Source organism: Opisthocomus hoazin, chromosome 1 (assembly GCF_030867145.1).
Source record: "Opisthocomus hoazin isolate bOpiHoa1 chromosome 1, bOpiHoa1.hap1, whole genome shotgun sequence".
In the NCBI taxonomy this organism is placed as follows: Eukaryota; Metazoa; Chordata; class Aves; order Opisthocomiformes; family Opisthocomidae; genus Opisthocomus; species Opisthocomus hoazin.
The window spans coordinates 80,302,643-80,320,871 of NC_134414.1; the positions used below are offsets into that span (position 1 = coordinate 80,302,643).

At 43.1% G+C, this 18,229-nt stretch overlaps 1 long non-coding RNA gene across 1 annotated transcript; it reads left to right on the forward strand.

Annotated features, from left to right (window-relative positions):
- The first annotated feature begins 212 nt into the window (after positions 1-212).
- Positions 213-17,907, forward strand: LOC142363632 (uncharacterized). Its single transcript, XR_012765871.1, has 6 exons — positions 213-252; positions 8,530-8,807; positions 10,904-11,175; positions 12,440-12,512; positions 17,510-17,634; positions 17,729-17,907. It is a non-coding gene; the product is annotated as an uncharacterized LOC142363632 (long non-coding RNA).
- The last annotated feature ends 322 nt before the right edge of the window (positions 17,908-18,229 follow it).

Consider the following 18,229-nt stretch of genomic DNA (forward strand, 5'->3'; position numbering starts at 1 on the left):
GTGGCTCCGCGCTGCACCACCGACCCCAAGGGGGGGAACGCGCGCACTCCACGGGGGAGGGAGGGAAGGAGGGCGGGAGGGCAAAGCACAACGGCCACAACCACTCACCTGCCCCGCGCCGCACCGCCCCTCCCCTCCCGCCGCTGCCTTCAAATCCGCACCGCCTTCCGGCCCGCCCCGCCCGCCGACATCTCGCGAGAGCGCCCCCCGCCCCTCACCGCCCGGCCGGAGACGCGGTGGATGGTCGCCGTGGTAACGGGAGGGGCGCGCGCGGCCGTCTCTGCGTGCGGCGTGACGTCGGGGGGGGGGGTGGGTCGTTTCCCCTCGTCCCTTGCTTTCCCGGCAGCCCCCGCGGCAGCGGGTGGTTGGGCAGGAGCGCGGTGTGGGCGGGTCCCAGGGCCTCCCCGGCGCCGGCCCCCTGTACCGGGCTGACCGGGCCGGCGCGGCGAGGCCTGGTGCGAGCTCCTCGCCGGCGGGCTCCGTGAGGGGGCTGGCGGGAGCGCGCCTTGCCTTGTGCCGGCTGCCGACCGAGGGCACGAAATGCCGCTTCCGCACAAGCGGTGGCCGCGGTCGCCGTTACCGTGCGACAGGATTGCGGACGGGAGGAGGAGGGGGGAGGTGGCGGCAGTAGCGGGCGGAAAGAGAACTCCCAGCGGCGTGTGCCGGCCGGCGTGCGGCCCCTGGGTGCGCTGGGCGTCGTCCGGCGGAGACGGGGCGGTTGGCAGCCTCCGAGGGCTGCCTCGGCAGAGCCCCAGCCCGGTGTGGTTTCTTTCCCCGGTATTTGTGCATCGGCAGATCGTCGGTGTTCTCACGTCAGAGCTCGGCTGCCGCTGAGCTGTTTTCCCTGCGTGGCTACACTGGGGTTTATCCCTTTTACATTCTTCCACTTTCTTCACTGTGACAGGTGCCCCGAAAACCTATGGCGGGTTATTCCCACAAATCCTGGAAATGTGACTGCTCTGGAACTGAGGCAGTAATAGAGATGGTACCATTTACATCTTTCTGTAGTTTGAAGAGAGGGCCTAAAAATGCAGACCAGATTAAAATAGGGCGAGTGAAGGAATGGAATTTCTTATTTCTGGTGGCTTGGAGAGAGGACACCGAGACGAGAAAAAAATAGATGCTGTGAGAGAGGTCTAGTACAGATCAATACGTTTTTGTAACATTCAAAATATTGCTGTCTTCCAGCAAAAACAGTGGCACATACAGTGGTGTATCAGAGGGCTTGGGCTTCCTGCTGCAGACACTGAAACACATTTTCACAAGTCTTAAAATGGGATTCTGTGTTCAAGAAAACCTGTCGAGTGTTGGAAGTTTTTGAGGGAGTCTCCACTTTTTGGAGCAAAGTAGTATTCTCTTTCCTGCACACTGGCAAATGTTTTTAGAAAACCAAAGTGGACAAAATGGCATCATTTTAAACTGTAGTGAAGCATTCAACGTAACACAGAGGAAACAGATGTCAAAGTATGGGTAAATCTGGAAATATTATGGAAGTAGCTTTACAGCAGGGGAAAAGAAAATGAAAACCCTGTGTTAATGGATAGCAGCAAGATTTCTGGCCGAGAACTGAAGGGCTGAATTAAGAAGACTGATAGCAGAGCCACAGACATGGAACAAAGAGGACTTTTAAAACATTTTGAATGCCTTTGAAGCATTCCTTAGTGATGGTGTAGCCATCTGTTGATTGACATGTTGAAGACAGGTGGCAAGAAGCGGATCAGAGAGTGAGCTGACAGAGTTGTAGAGTTGGATATCATCTGCGTGGAGATGATGCCCTTTGTTGAAGCTGGCAGTGAGACCTCCCAGAGGAATAGGAGAAATACAAAAAAAGAAGTGAAAAAAACCCTCTGAGAAGTACAAAAGGCTGCAGTCTTGTGATGCTAGTGTATATTTGAAACAATACTAATTCTGACTTTATTAGAGTTTGTCATGATTAACATTGGTATGAGAGAGGAATCAATTCCGTGTGTCTCCTGTTAAATGGAAAGTGCTCTGGGCACCACGACCAGGTCGTACCGATACTTGCAGTTGACAGGGGTATTTTGAACGTGCCTCTGGATGGATCAGGTCACCTCAGCAGTGTATCTGCTGAGGGATGTGTGTTGGTAGAGACAGGAACCCAAACTTGGCCAAGAGAGGAAGAATACCTAAATTGAGTCTTTGTTCAGATCTTTCACCAAGAATTGAAACTTTAAATTAATTTATGACCGCTATTTCCAGGTTCTTGCTGGCATGGCAGCTACAGAAGCTGTACCTTTTCTATGTTGCTTTCAACAAATGGAACACAGAAATCTGTTCTAGTGTGTTACAGTTTCTGTGAAGTGTATCTATTTGGTTTAAGGATGAGCTGGATCTTTTACAAGTCCATTAAACAATTATTAAAAGTATCGAGTATGTAATATCCAACTGGTATTTGAAAGTTAAAACAATGGCGTTGCGCTGACCATTGTTGTCAGAGATGCAGACTACGCTTCAGATACGGCTGCTCAACAAGTGCGAGAGAGCAATGTATTGCTATAATTCTTACCAATTAATAATAGGAGTGCTTGGGCCTAGCTACACAGTGCAGTTGAGTTAGGACACCCACGCTAGCGTGTCCACGTAGCGCAGTACCTCCCTCCAGGTAGGGCGAGGCGGTGATAACCCCAGTGCAGAAACCAAAGAGCCACACTAGCTTCCAGTTCTTGTTGGCTCTGTTGTGTACAGCTGGTTTCTGACCTTGTTCTGCTGGTCTTGACACACAAGGTGACATTAGCGGCACTGCCAGTATACGCTAATGGCGAAGTATCAAAGTCCTTCTTTGCCTTGATTTGTCACTGTTACTGTGGCAGAGGGCAGCGGCGTTCGTTGGGAATATTCCTGTTCCCAGCCAGCATTTGGCAGCGAGGGCTGGGCTTCTTCCCTGATAACCTTGGGTAAGTACAACTTAGACATATGGATACGAGAGAGTTGTCTCCGCTCCCTCTGTACGTGGTGGGAGTAAAGCGGCATTTCTGAGACCTGATTAATGTTATGCTGAGGTGGACATCTAACCTAGGGCAGATGTGTCATGACTTAAAAGGGCCTGTTCCTCTCCACTAATTAACAAGAATCCCAATTAGTGTGTGAGGTATACATAACCACATTTTAGAAGTCTAAAGTTAGGTAGGATAAATATGTTTGTAGTGTTACCTTTACCAGGTTGCACAGGGCCGTGTCAGATGTTGTCTCATCCGGTCTCAAAAGTAGTCATCATCGTTCCACAGAGTGTGAGGCTGAGGTGCAACACGTGCTTGAGATCAAAATGCTACTACAGGATACTTATGAGTCCTTATTCTAGAGCTTTTCATATGTCTGTCATACAGGGAAGAGAACTGCAGTACCTCCTTAGGATGTTGCTTTAAGGAAAATAATGCATTTTGATCAGGCTTCTTACGGTGCTTTTGCTGACACGTTTCTCAAATTTCACATTTAGGCATCTGAAGTTTGGTTCTAGCCTATATATAAGCCCTAAAATAACTGTGTCCCAATTTCCTGATGTGCCAATTTACTTGGAAGCAAGTGTGCTGAGTATCTCTGACATGCTGGCCACTTTTTTTGAAGTCACTGTTATTGAAAATTTTGGCCAGAAGGACTCATTGAGGTTCCACTGCCAAGGTGATGTTCCTGTCAAACCTGCTTATGGTATGCAGTCAGAGAGTCTTCAGGAGAGTGTAAATGTTGCTTTTCACTCAGTGAAAGACAAAGTCTGGCATTCTGTCACTCAGAAAAAAATTGCTAGTCCTGGTGCTATTTTGGGGAGGAATGGAGAGGACTTTGGGTGCTTTATGCAGCCTCACTTAAACTGAAAGGAAAGGCTAAAAAAATGGTGGTAACTGGGAATCCCTTAAAATGTGCACCCATACCAGCTAACGATGCCACTTCATCCTTTCTTGCCGCAGCTTACCAGAAATAGAGCTAGGATGGTGAACTGCAGATCAAATGGCCTCCAGAAGTAGCATCATATGCAGACAAAAGAATGTCAGCAATGCTGACTTGGTGCACATGTTTGGCAACCAGCAGTGCTCTCAGAAGAGCCTGGTGCTGAGACTTAAGGCTTGAATTTTCTCTGTCTCCTACCTCATTGAGGTGGTGTACTGCAGTAATGTAGGATCTGCTTAATAGCTTGCTCGTGCACAACTCCTTAAGCGCAAGTCGGAGGTATAACTACAAATTGCTTTGTAACTTGCCAGCTGGTGTCATGGGTACGGGCATTTAAACATTCTGGACTTGCAGACACATTTTGTTTCCTCCTTATCACACCGCATACTTAGACTAAGGCCTTATCAGTGGCTATGTTTTTACACAAGTAGTTGGTTTAATGTGAGAATATTTACATTTCTGCAAGAAAAATAAAATAGAGCATAAAATGAAGATACTGCAGGAGCAGGTGCACTACAAGTCAAAGAAGAAAATTGGTTCAGCAGTTGTTTGCCATCATGGTTTTAGATTAATTCGTACTGCATATTCACTTCAGGGCCAGCAGTGAACGTTTCTTGTATGTTTTACTGAATTACTGTCAGTGTGTTGTTTTTCTTCCACGGAGGCCTTGGATTGGGTGATGTTTACAGCAGTCCAGATGTGAAAGCTGGTTCCTCATTAAGTCACCCTGATCTTCTAATCCCGGGTTCACGTATTTCTAGGGCTGTATTTTATCCGATGGTTTTATCTAGCATTGTATCCAGGTCACGTGGAGTGTATGGAAAACTGCTTGAAACGCAGTCTCTGGGGTGGTGTTTAACAAGGTGTGCATGAGGATGTTTATGGGGTGTGAGAATGGGAGTCTATTCATTCTCCACGTGGAGTGTTACCGAGCCCAGTTCTCTTCTAACCTTGTCCTGGTGCAGCCATTAGAGGGGAGAGGAGTCTCTGAGCTGTTGTATTCAGCAGCCTGCAACGTCTGCCAATTGCTTGCCCGCTACCATACCGTACATCGTGCCCAGGTTCTTGGCTCTTGCATCTCCACCACCTGGCTGGGACCCAGTCTGAGGAACTGAGCTCTGAAGTTGTTTTGGGATAGAATGCACATTTGTCTGTATTACATCAAGGCAGTATTCATCAGACTATCAAGGGGGCAGTGTAAAACAGATAATGCCTCTACTCTTTTTCTGCTCTGACAGGTCTAAAGAAATGCAAATTGTGTGATGGGCAAGTATATTTTTATCACTTGGCCCCCAGAACTGTTTCTGAAATATTGTGTGTATTTCTGGGGCATGGTCTTTGAATATCTATGTACATACATATATGCATTGAATGGAAGCTGCGGTAAAGCAGGATTATGCCAGCTACCAGTGCTCTAATTAGCTCACTGAACTGAAAATAGTTAATGTAGTTAATCATTGGATTACAACACAATGAGAAGCACACACCTAATAAATCACATTTTTTTATTATTATCTGTAAAGTGTCTGGCTGCTCGAGTAGTATTTTACAACTTTGCTTAATTTCACCTTGTGCTTTTCAAAGCCAGTAGCAAAATTTCCAGGTTTTGTAATGCTATGGGATCAGACACCTATGCTCAGAGGTTTTTAATTCACCACTGCATTACTCCAGTTCCAAGATCTGATCTGTGATTTGACTGCTATTTTCATTCAGCAAAACTGAAAGGTTAACTCTAAATTTATGAGCTAATTAGTACACTAATACAAACCACGTTTATAATTTCCCTGAGTTTGCTTAATCCTTCATTACAAAAGTCAGTTCAGATGTCCATAAAAGCTTACAGAAAAAAAAAAGTATTTGTTTTCATTTTCATTAGGGAAAAGTGAAAATTCCAAAAGATTCTGGGCAGACAGAGCCACATTCTTTTTTTCTCATTAAAGTCCTTTTAGTTACAGTAGTTAGAGGAGGAAAACACTCTGCAGCTCTAGGCATATGCCTGCGAGGTTGCCAACACCAATAATTTTATCACAAGTTTAGTAAGATTTAGTGTTTTTCTTACAAAGCTCCAGCTCCAGAGTCCCATGATTATGAAATAATATTATCTTCCATTAAATGTGTATGTTAAAAAGAGTCCTTGTGGTTGCAAAGAAAATTTTGGAAATATAAAATTAATGGCTGAAAAATTCTAATTGAAAAAGTATATAAGAGCCCCAGGTTAGTTTCTTTAAAATCAAGGTCTTAGAGGCAATCTCAGATTTTGAGAGGTGTTTATTAATCTAAATATCGTGTCAGTAGCGGCACCAATTCCAGCAGTATTGCTTTTCAGGTATTTCTGTGTAGGATTTGGTGCTACATTCTTGATATTCTTTTCCTACTCTAGAAACTTAGTTTTAAGACACAAAAGACCTACACGTTTTTGTGATTTAAAGACATCAGAGCACTGAGACTTAGGGTTGAGAGTTGGTTACATATTTCAGATATCGGAGCCAGACAGCAATTGAGTCTAATAATGTGCGTGTCTACTATTTCCTGAAAATTTGCTGCTACATGACCCCTATATGCATATATGTGACCCTACAACAAGCTCTCTTATGTGGTGCCAAAAAATGGCATTAGCTTCAGCTGCTTTATTGAATCGCTACCCAAGCTGGCTTGCATTCGCAGTGAACGAGACACGGCGTCTCAGCAGCGAACGCGTGGTGTGCCAGCTAACGCGGGAGCCTCTGCTCCCCTCCACGTTCGCTGGCGTTAGCGTGCGGAGGAAGAACAAAGGCCCTTCGAATGCCGGCCGGTGTTTTCTGCGCACTGTCACAACGTTGTTTGTCCTTCTCTCAAGAATGCACTTGGGGCGCGGTAGCAGATGGCTGCCTTGAGCCAAGTTACTCCTTTTGAGAGTCCTCCACGCGCACCCGGCAGACAAGTAGTCTGGCTGGTAAGAAGCACTTACCCGGCAGACTGCAGCTGTGAGGGGCTATACTGTTCCCAACGAAATATTCTGTCCCAGAGACAAGGTTAGAGAAGTAGTCCCTGTAATTAATGTTTAGCTTTTAATATTATCAGCTGAAAAGAGAAGTGAATGTGACAGCAGTCAGCAATTGCCAAGATACAGATCCAGTATTTCAACTCATAAAAGATCTGGGTCATTAGAAGAATGCTGCACTATTATGGAAATGAGAAAAGTGCAAGCTGAAAGAAGACAAAGCTTGCATAGTGTCCCACGTGGTCCTAGGGAAAATAATTGAGGCTAAAGACTATAATTTGAATCTATGTGGAGCATTCGCAGGGGCTAAATTTATCTGGGTGATGCAGAGTTCGCTGGGCCTGAGCTGGGTTCCTGATCTCAACCGCCCTCCAGAAGAGCCTGTTGGTATCCCTTGGTTGTGAAAGTTCCCCCATGGGGCGTAGTGTCCACAGGCTAATACGGCCTTTGGGAATAGTCCCCATGGTAACAGGAAACCAGATTGTATTAGTATTTTAATGCTGGCGTTTCCTGACTTTTAAGCGCCTCCTCACGTAGCCTTACTGTCCTGACTCCATACCTAGCCCTTCTACAAGGAAGGGTGCTAAGAACTTTTCTGGAAGGATCAAGATCCAAATGCAGCTTTTCAACAAAATTAAAACATTTTTCAAACTGCCTTTTCTACTATGTTGTACATGTTTTTTCGTGTGTGTATCACACAGTGTATATTCCCACAGAGGTGTTCACCAAAGGAGTTCCAAATAAATGTCTGGAGAAGTAAGCGCATGCAGCAAGTGTCCTCGATGTTCTGAACTTTGAAATGCAGCTAATAGGTTAGTCGGAACTATGTGCCCGTTTCCCATCCTTCAGGACAGAGTGCAAGCTTCTGCTTGAATTACTTCAGAATTACTGGGGCTGTTTAGCCTGGAGAAGAGGAGGCTGAGGGGAGACCTTATTGCTCTCTACAGTTACCTGAAAGGAGGTTGTAGTGAGGCGGGTGTTGGTCTCTTCTCCCAAGTAACTAGTGATGGGACGAGAGGAAACGGCCTCAAGTTGTGTCAGGGGAGGTTTAGATTGGGTATTCGGAAAAATTTCTTTACTGAAAGAGTGGTCAGGCATTGGAACAGGCTGCCCAGGGAGGTGGTGGAGTCACCATCCCTGGAGAAGTTCAAAAAGCGTGTAGATGTAGTGCTTAGGGACATGGTTTACTGGTGGGCTTGGCAGTGTTAGGTTAGTGGTTGGACTCGATGATCTTAAAGGTCTTTTCCAACCTAAATGATTTTATGATTCTATGAAGATCACATACTTAAATCCTGTTCTATGACAGCTTAAGTTCATTTTTGTGCTTCTCATTATGTAAAACACCCCACACTTTTTTCCTTTGTATATCTGTTTGGTATCTCTTCACTTTAACTTGTAAAATAATGCATTGTAATGACTTCTGTTTCTGCTAGTCCTGAATAGGTAAAGGATCTGGGAACAGTAATTGAGCTCTCTTTTATCATTTTTTGGTGGTCCTGTTGCTTGCTTTCATTGCAGAACCACCCTTACACCAGTGCAGTGATGCCCTGTAATGTTTGGTTCCTAAATTGCTTGGACTAGGTTTTAAAAATGCAGTCCTTTTTTACCTGAAGCTAGACTGAAATGATGGTATTTGTGTGTCTCTCTAGGTTCGGCTCTTCGCCCGTTACTGTGCCGGTGGATCACAAGTTACTGTTCTTGCTAGCATTCGTCATTTCTCACCAGTGTTTCTTAATTTGAAAGTTAGTTCAATATTAAGAGCTTCTACCTGTAAATGTTTCTAATAGAGCCATTATCCCTGACGGTCTGAGCACTTGTTCTGTTCCTGAGAGTGCTTCTGCGCACGCTTTTTCCACGTGCCTCGCACCCCGTCTTCACCCTGCGGCTGTGAAACTGCGCGAGCTGTGAAGGTGAACTCTGTGGGCAGGTTGGTTACAGAAAATAAATGCGCGGTGAGCACGCCTGGTGTCACGCGGGGCTCGGTGTTTCCACCTAGGAAGCTCGAGTCTGGGCCCTGTCCCTGTGAGCTGCTTGTGATGAGGGGGGAAGGAGAAACGTTATCCCTCAACCATGAAGGCCACCTTGCGTCGGGCAGGTGTGGGGAGGTTACTCTGACCTGGGGGTTCCCCCCAGCAGCCCGGCCTGGACAGGGGCTGTGCACTGGGGCCACGCACGTGAGGTGAGAGCACGGGCGTGGAGGAGGCTTCTCCTTCTGCACAAGTTGCCGTGCAGTCGGTAAAGGCAGCCTAGGACTGCTTTTTTAACACCGTGTCTTAACTTTTAGGTTGTTGCATCGCAATTTCAATTAAATGCTAGTTGTGTTTACAGTTAAGCATTCCTTGTGGCTTAAATACTCAAAATAAATAGAAAACAAATAACTTCAATACACTATTTTAAAACCAGATAGTTTCCATAATTCCATGCATCTCTAGAAGGGAAGAATGGAACTGTTGATGGAGTTTTTAAACCAAACCGTATTTATGCAGCATCATTATGCTCTTGTTTTCCTGGAGACATTTTGTCCAAGTCCAAGTGTCCAAGCATGCTACATCAGTAGGGCGGTGCCAAGCTGCAGTTGTTCAAATCAGTTGTTTTGGTGTTGAACTTCAAAAGCAGCAAGACAGTTTTCCAAAATGAAACCAGTAGTCCTTCAGAAATATTGAGGTACCTGACACTGCTATTTAAAATTTTGGGGCATGGAATCATAGAACCATAGAATCGCAGGATAGCTTGGATTGGAAGGGACCTTACAGATCCTCTGGTTCCAACCCCCCTGCCAGGGACAGGGACACCCGCCACTAGACCAGGTTGCTCAAAGACCCCTCCAACCTGGCCTTGGAAATGAAGCATTACAGCAGTCCAGTACATCACACAACTTTTATGCAAAAAGCTATGTTTCCTTCTCTAAAAGCATTTAAAAGTATATTAAGACACTTCAGTAAACCAGCGTTGGACATGGCGGGTACATACTGGGAACAGATCTGTTTTTCCCCCAGTTTTGTACTCCTTCATTTGAGCACTGGTAGGAAGATGCCCATGTTTTCCCTCAACGGTGGCTGCTTTTCACATGTTCTAACCTACATCAATTCTTAATGTTTTACTATACTTTTTGCAATGGAGATGTTATCGGTTAGGTAATCAGAAAAAGCCCCAGTTCTACCATGTAATGTGCATTTTTTGCACCTTATGAGAATATTGAATAGACTTCATTATTTTTTTCAATACAAGTCTGAATTCTACCATTTGATTACCTGAACCAAAAGCATTTCAATTTGCCATCCATCACCCTGACCAGTGTAAAATGCTGAATATTCAGATTAAATTGGAACTTTTTTTCTATGAATAAGGAATTTGATTCAATTCTATAATATACAGTGTCTCTGGGGAGAGGAAATTGAGCTGAAGGTCGCTGAAGGCAAGTGAGAAAATTGTATTATCCAAATACGAAATTCTTTTTCTTATCATCAAAACCTGAAATACAGCCATGGGGAATAAGGGGGTCAAGAGAGAATTCAATTAGAGATGAAAATGGAAAAGGTGCATTTTTCAACTTGCCTTTCATTTTTCCAAACAAGTGGCAGCAGTGAGCTGTGTAAGGACAATGAAATATTTGTCAAGCAGTTTAAACTTTTTTTTTTTCATTTCATATAAATCAGCAAACATTCTCAATCAGTTATAAAGAGATAGTAAAAGTCCGTATGAACATGGAGTGTCCAATTCTTCATAGCCTTAACCATTGCAGTTTTAGCTTGTGAATCAGTGGTGCAGGAGAGATAATGAATACCTAATTGCAACAATTTATATGGATTAAATTGTCTTGTTAAGGGAGAACAGTTCTCAAATATTTATAAATAGTTTCCCGTCTATGATAGTTTGCGATAACAATTTCTGCCCTTTTCCCTCATTGACTCATAATGTTCACTGATAAATGTTCAAAATAATTGTAGAGGCATCACGGTGTTATGCCATAAAAATGCTTGCTTTTTATTTATTGTAGTGTTTCTCTTTTTTATTTTCATGTAGACATCAAGAACTTATAAAATAAACCAGACCCTGTCCAATGTGGCCACCTCTGGAACATGAATAATTACAGATACAGACCGTGCTTTCGCAAAGAGCTGCTCTGCTTGCTCCGTTCTCAGCTGCGTGACGGGTGTCGCTGCTGCCAGTGCAGCTGTGTCGGCAGAGCAGGAGTCCTCTTGTTACAGGTGTTTGCGCTGAGGCTCATGTCAGAGGAAAGAAGATTTCCAGTGAGATACTAGAATGCCAATTTAGCAGCTTCCTAAACTTGCTGTGTAAGTTGCACAGTGATTTACAAAATTAGCTTGAGGTAGCTCAGGGGTTCTTATTTTGTGTCTGTACTTGTCAGGTTTGTTTGCAGTCATTTCCTAAACATTTATTCTTTCCCAGACAAAATCACTGTGGTATTTACAGAAACCTTTCTGTATTTGATGAGTGGTCATTTTTAATAGTTTATCATTGCATAACCATTTATGGTCTGTCTGGTTAGGACAGGTGGTACCGTGTATAACCAAACTTTCAAATATACGTTAATTCTAAGGATTACTTCATTCATACTGCAAGTACCAATTCTAAGTTTGGATTGGATCCAATATCTACTAGAACTTAGTGAAGCTTTTCTCATATTCTGTGAAAAGGAATTTGAAAACATAGTTACTCTTGAAGCCAAATGCAGTTGTCTCTGAGATATAACCTGGAAAGCAAATCTTCAAACGCGGTGTAATAACCTGAATCTGACCATTGCCTTTTCGGTGTGTTTGTAATACTGTGTCATTATGAAAAGCCTGCTGTATTGACTATGAAGCGATTCTGCCTTTCAACAGAAGAGTCTCTTTTTTAGAAAATGAAATTAGCACTCACAACCTTCGTTCTCTATTGGTGCAAGGACTGTATGTGCAGGTGTGAAATTAGGCGTTTTGCCGCTTCGTGAACACACGCACTCGGTGTTGTTAGGGAGCAGAAACAATGACGCGGTACTCAGCATGTCTCTGAACACGGGACAGCGTTCATAGGGATGAGTCATTTTCTCCCAGATTTAGCGATGCTTTAGAATGGTGGGGCCCGAACCTTCCCCAGAGCAGCCTTTTCTTGTTCCATGGGACAGAAATCTCAATTCTGGGATTTTTTTTGTACAACAAAATTAGGTTTCAATTTCGTTGGCTTGTTTCATTTAAAGTAGAATGGGTTGTGCTATAAACACTGAAATGAGCTGAAATGCAATTATTTCAGTGGGAATTCACCTTCTGTACATTTTTTAAGATTTTACCATGCACCTGTCTGTATTTTTAAGTGCCAGAACACCTCCGTAAGCCTAGGGCCTAATAGGTTCACTGGCTTTCAGTGGAAGTGAAAGAGCTCTGCTGTTCAGATTGGATTACAAGACTGGGGTATTTGTCAAAAAATTCCTACTAGGTGCATCGGGAGTGTCTGCATGTTACTTATACAGAGATTTGAATAATTTTTATTTTTTTGAAAAGTGACAAAGGGTTTTACATTTCAGATCTAATGAACTAAGACTTACTTTAATTTTCTTTTCAGCCTATCACAGGAACAAGAATTTCATCCACGGTTGCTGAATTTTTCAAAGTGAAGGAAAAAGGACGTTACATAGGTAAGATTATTCAGTCTGGTTCTATTTGAATCTACTGAACTTACTTCTATTTGACACAATGTAAAATTAATGTTTTTGGAATCGGGGGACTTCAATAACCTAAGAAAATTAAAAAATAAAGGGAGTTTTACTCAACTGAAATGAAATAGGTTGTTAGAAGAAAATCAGCCCCTGGTAAAGGGAAGAGAAGAAAAATGATAAAGAGAAATCGCGTTGACAGAAACCTCAAACATTATGGAAACAAGTAGGTCAGAAGAGTTGTTCAAAACAATATACCTTTGGAGTATATATTATCAAAAGCGCCATTAATTCTTTAGGCAGAAAGACACTTGAGATCAAACAAATGCAAATTTGTAGCTAACCATTAAAGAACTACTTGGGTGGTGGGAACAAAAGAAAATATATACAGTGCAGAAAATTAAACCAAGTGATTATTAGAATGAAAAGAAACTATACCAAAATAATACAAAAATAAATGTAAAATAAAATAAATGCACTTGATGTTTCAAAGCAAACTTAAGCCTCAGTGTTTGGGAATAATCTTCTATGGGGTAGACCTTCTGTAGAAATTTGGTGATTAAATCCTAAGATCTGGGAAGGGGAATTAAAGCCAATGTCAACCACCTGGACTGTAGAGAGGAACGTGATTTTTTACACTCACTGTGATGGACTGTGGACTGCTGGAGGATGCATCAAAATAGAGGTTATGCAGTAAAGCAACAGTTGGGCAGAGACAAGCATGAAGTAGAACTATGCATACGTTTTGAATGTGTCAAGATATAACAGAAAACCTACACTTCCCTTCAGAGGTATCTCTTTAAGAGCAGAGGGGCCAGAAGATGTAGGCAGCAAAGAAGGAAAAGGGTTATACAAAAGGCTGAAGGATGGTTTGCACGGTGTGTCTTGTGTAAGGTGGTAGAGATCCTCAGCTTGGATGAGCTCAGTGGGAGCTGAGGCTGGGTACCAGCTTGCCCTTGCAAGGCCAAACCCATGACGCAGAAAGCCAGAGATAAACAGTTAAAGGCCATGCATGTATTTGTTAGCTTAATGCAGGCGAATCGCTTAAAAAGTAAAACACTGCTTGGAAGTGCAGCCTAATGACTGCTCTGCAGTAAAATGAAGGAAATATGTCATCTAGGTAAAAGACTGACCTACTTAATCAAATACTTTCGGGAAGACTTTTTAAATATCAAACCCCTTTTCCACGCGGTGTTAGGATTATGACATCAAGCATTCAGTAGTCAGGATTTCCCAATGGGTAAGGCAGTAAGCTCAGCCCTGTTGTATTTCACTGGGAGGAAAATATTACACAGGTGGACCAGGAGAAAAGGTGCTTTGCTAGAGCAACATGGCCATGTGGAATTGCATGTCCCTGAGGTCCTGGGCTGGCATCGCTGGAGCCAAATTGCAGCAAGGCTTGGATGCTGGTGAAGGGACAGCGCACTTTTTACCACTCTGCATCGTGGACGGCAGCCACGGGATGAGCCAGGCTTCTTGGAGCTATTCTGACTCCCACCTTTTCGCTCTGTGGCTGGAGAAGTGAGGGAATGGAGGGAAAAAAGTATCAAAAAGAGTCACTGTCCCTCATATGACCTCTGCTGGCCTCTTCGAAAATAAACATCAAATGCCTAACAGTATGGGACTGCACTTTTCTAATGCTGTTCTTAAAATTGCTGCCATTTTACCAAGATATTTAGAAAAGTCCACAAAGAATGGAAGATATATTTCTGGAGAATGTCACCTGGAGGGAGCTTGCTCGAGTAGGTGACAGGTTTTTATGACTGTGCCAGTATATGTAGTAGTTTCACCTCTGAAGTTTTCAACTTTAGCAACTTAGAAACACTGTTGGTTTTGTGGGCCATGGTTTGCTGACCGAAGGATCCATTCCAGCTCCCATCAATATTGCTGGAGGATTAATCTCTGCATTTAAGGGCGCATGGCCGTAGCCAGCAGTGTGCAGCTCTGTACCCCTCGAGTATAAGGGAATTTCATAACCCACATGTCGACAACGTGATTTCTGAACAGCCAAGTGTGCAAATGGTGTAGAGCAGAACAGACCACCTGGTGAAAAAAGGGCCTGCCCAGGGAACTGTGATGTGAGGGTTACTCTGGTCAGAGGAGTACAGCAGTTATCTCAGTGTATTTTGGATCAGAATCTAAGTGAGGTGTTGAACACCTTGAGCTATCAGTGATCCCAGTGAAACGTAATGTTGCAACCAGCAGGATACTGCTTTAGTAGGACGAACAGAGATGCAGGTGTAGTAGACGACAGTTTCATTCGGTAAAATGTAAGTGGAGTAAAAGCAGGCAGAAACAAGGACAAGGTCCTCTGCAGCCTACTGTAGGTGACCCTGCTTCGGCAGGAGGGTTGGACTAGATGACCCACAGAGGTCCCTTCCAACCCCTACCATTCTGTGATTCTGTAAACCACCCAAACTGGGTAGCCATACTCTATGCTTGCATTTAATAGAAATTTGCAGAGTGGCAACCCCTCCCTCAACAGTTTCCTTCTCTCCATTTTTGTAACACTACAATATGAGCGAAATAACATGAATATGACTGTGTTCCTTTTATTTAGGAGAGTAAAGCCCATTTCTTTCAGCTGTGGAGCCTTTATTGCAACAGTAAGCAAGAAAAGAGTGATCGATTTTAAACTGATAAACAGTGAAAATTTTCAGTGGGTAAAATAAGTTATGTTGAGGTTATTTGGTGAGAGCAGATTAGGAGAAGGCCAGCACTTGTGTTTATTGAGCTTTTCTAATGAAAACTCACAAAGCCTTGTTTATTAGCTTTTTTTGTTAACCACAAATTGTGCACCTATGCATATTGACAGTTAAATCTGAACTTGTTCTCTCCCATGCATGGATATGTACACATATACTAATTGCTTTACATAGAGAAACAGCTTAAAAACCCAGCGAGAGTCTGGCTCCAGCACAGCTTTTCCTGTTTACTTTGTTGTCTGTTGGATCATAGGGTTATTAAAATACGGCTGTCATTTGGTAAAATTCTCAAGCAGGATTTGCCCAAGAGGTTGCTTTGCGTAAGTGCAGAGTGCAATGATTAGCTTGCAAGCAGAAGGGAAGAAATACACTTAGAAAGATAAACCCAGTCATATATTTGGGTTACATGGGGGTATAGCAGAATAGTCTTTCTTACAAAAGATGTCAGGTTGGTAGGTATAGAATTTCCACAGGTAATTATTTCTTTTGGTACCCGGGTGTTAAAAAGAGAGAAGAAACTTCCCTTTCCTCCTTCTCCGCTTCACAAGCGAGTAAGAACCAAAGCAGAACGCTCTCTAGGCCATACCTTTTATTTACCATAATCTGATTGCCAGAGGCACAGTTCAGCTGAGGATAATACATATGCATGGTGATGAACTTGCCAGCTTTGCCTGCTAGGAAGGGAGACTCTGGTTGGAGAAAGTGAAAGGGAAATATTAAGCACCAGATGAAAACTCTTGAGTTTTGCACTCCAGATGACGTTGTACAGGGTAGGACTTCTAAAGCACCCTCTCAGGACGTGAAAAATACAGCCAGGGTGAGAAAACCGAGAAAGTCTAAACTAAGTAGACTGAATCCACACTGGTGAGTCCATAGTCAAGTGCAAAAGTTTACTGTGGCCAAGTTACTGCTAGATGTAGGAAGGAGAAGCCTATTAAGCTTTGGGAAACAGTTTCTTGTATTCTCTAATGACCATGCTGCTGCCTGCTGAAGAAAGAACCTGAAAATTACATTGCTAGAGATGTGTGCAGGGATTCCTCAGTGGTAACTCTGCACAGTTCATCAACTAAAGCCTTCCTTCCTACCGTCCCCGAAGGCTGAAATGCAGGTAGTTGAATGGGCTTTTTTATGAACAGGGCCTAAAACACCCATCAGCTGGTATGCTACTGATATCATGTTAAGTGTTTTGCTTAAAAATACCTAAGTGTGAATACTGAACTCCTTAGACAACTCCTCTGAGAATGAATAAGGAAGCTTCAAATTCATCTGTTCTAAATAACTTAAGATGTAAAAGATCTGTGCATGTTACCGTGGTACCCATTCCTCTTCATGCTGTAGAAACAAGATGGGATACTTGTAGCCAGATTAAAGGAGTGAAGTACTAGTCCTTGTCTAGAGTCTCTGAAGGCCTCACAGGTGAATTTGATTTTGGAACAGAATAAGAAAACTCTTTTCCATTTCCCATGACTCTTCACTTTTTAACACAGGTGAAAACTTGTATTAACTTCACAGAGAACCTTGACCTCAGTTGCAGGACAACTTTTCTAAAGGTTTCTCTAAGGAAAGAAAAATATGAAGAATCTCCTGTTACGGTCACAGCTAAAGGATCGTTTTTGCTTCCTCACATTGTAGGAGCTGGTGTAACTGGCACATGCCTAATCCTGTCTTGTAGGGAATGGGAACAATGGGAACCTGCGAAAGGGAAAGGCTTTTTGTGCTTCTCCTCCTCTTCGACACCTGCGCATGCTGGAGCCTGTGCAGATACTGTACCTCCCATACTGCCTCTGCAGTGGCACTAGGTCATATTTGTAGTCAGATGTTACATCATCAGCACCACAAAACATTCCTAAACATTTACTGAGACTTACATTAGACTCGCTGTTTCTGAAGAGAAGCTTATACATTGCACCACGAACTATCAGGAGAAAACACGCAAGTGTATTTGTAGCTGTAAATTAAGCAAAATATGTGTGTATCCATGTTATCTATTAATTGAAGGAAGAATCACACCTCTCCTTCTTAGCAAAACCAGTGCATCAGATAGATACATCTTTTTCTCTCTCAAATGATAATGATGTGATACAAGTACTCTCCTATCATATAAAAAGACATGTGCCTCTCTGTCTCCTTGTAATGTTTCATCACCTCTTTCATTCATTTAACATGTGTAGCAATTTCCAAATCACGAGAATTTTTGTAGCATTTGGGATGGGCTAGGCAGAATTAAAATTAGCAATTCCAATCTATTGCTTTAATTATTTCCTCTTCTAACAGAAACTTCAGCCTTCCAGCTACTTCTGAGGCCGTAACATGTGTGTACTCTTGTGGCTGACCGCGCCTCTGGTTTTTACTGCTGTTTTTGAGGTAGTTGAAGAAGCAATACATTTATGGCAAATCAGGTAAATGATGTGTCAGAGGCACATAAAGCTGTCTTATACTAGCATTCATAAAATACATTTTCCCAGTAAGAAATGGCATCTGTTTCTCTTACAGCAGAATATTCCTTGTTCTGAGTATCTGAATAGAACCCACCATTGTGCAGAGGAAAGATTTTTGAATGCTGCAGCCAGAGGCCTGGACTATTTTTTCTCCTGAAGTGCAATGCTGTCTCAGTGGTATGCTGTAACAATTTTTTCCTTTTGTTTTGCACTATTTCATGATGTAACTATAAAAGAGAGTGTAACAATATTCTTGCATCATAACTGCTTCCCATAATGTGACGCATATGAAGTGTCATCTATAAAAATACCATGAAACAAGAAGTGTAGATTTCAGCAAAAATAAAATTGGTATTTGTGTGGAAGGAGTGTTGTCATTCTGTGTTCTTTATTGTTGCTGGCGGTAGCCCAGAAGTTGGCTGCATTCATTGTCATTGGTGTGTAGCAGTGACGAGTCTGCCTGACCCTGTACCCTTACAGTAAGCGCAGATTTAGGCAGCCAGAGCTGAAAAAGTAAACCAGTGTTTTATTTAACACGTCTTTAAAATGACATTTC